Genomic DNA, 1076 nt, shown 5'->3' on the forward strand with positions numbered 1-1076 from the left:
TAAATCGAGATAAGGATAAGATTGTAGAACTAGGATTAACAAGACAGACTAAAGAAAAAGTAAAGTATTATAACACAGAAAGGCGAAAAGACAAGGAGATAGCGGTCCCTCGATTATTTGCACTGTGTAAATTTTGAGGACGAAATTTAATTTAGAGGGGAAGAATTGTAATGCCCTCACCGTAGGTAGTCTGTACATTTTACTGTTCTAATGACTAATGTCTGTTCGGACAGTTAGGATGTCTGGAACTATACTTAAACTATAGTGAGGAGGCATAAATTAATGAAATAAATATTAAAAAAATATAGAAAAAATTTTGAGAAAATAAAATAAAATTTAGAGAATTTATTAATTGGTATAAAATAATAAAAATAACTCGATGAGCACCTTGAAGGGCATTTTTGTCATTTCACCCATAGAGGTGAATTTTGACCTGATTGTCAAATTAAAATTAGGAAATAAAATAATTAACATAAATTAAATTTATGAATTTGAATTTGGAAAATGAGAAGAGAAAAGAAAAGAAAAGAAAGGAAAAGAAAAGAAAAAAAAAGCTTATGGAAATTTTAAAATTTAAAGTACACAATAGAATATATATATATATATATACCCATTAGAAGACAAAAGCCACCAACTCCATCTTCTTCTCCACTCTTTCTCTCTCTTCCTCTAACACCCTTGTCCCCCATTTCCTCCATTGATATTCAAGCTTCCGAGCTTGATTTCCCAAGCTTCTACACACCAAAACCTATAGTTCACTTCACAAAAAATACTCTCCACACCCTAAGGAAGCTATAGACACCTATTGGATGCAAGAAATTTGAAGTTAGGGAAGCTCAAGTAAGGTTAGTGCACTAATCCCTCTTCTTCTCTTTATAAAACATGAAAAGCATGTTTAGCCAAGCATAAATATCATTAAAACAAAAAGAAAATATTGAGGAAAGAACCCTTGAATTTTTGGCAACCATGGAACTTGAAGTTTATTGCTTTTAAGTGATGAAAAATAGTTCCATGAGAATGTGTGATGAGTTGAAATGTTTGGGTGTTTGATTGTGTAGTGTTTGTGAAAATTTAAA

Source organism: Hevea brasiliensis, unplaced genomic scaffold, assembly GCF_030052815.1.
Source record: "Hevea brasiliensis isolate MT/VB/25A 57/8 unplaced genomic scaffold, ASM3005281v1 Scaf341, whole genome shotgun sequence".
Classification (NCBI taxonomy): domain Eukaryota; kingdom Viridiplantae; phylum Streptophyta; class Magnoliopsida; order Malpighiales; family Euphorbiaceae; genus Hevea; species Hevea brasiliensis.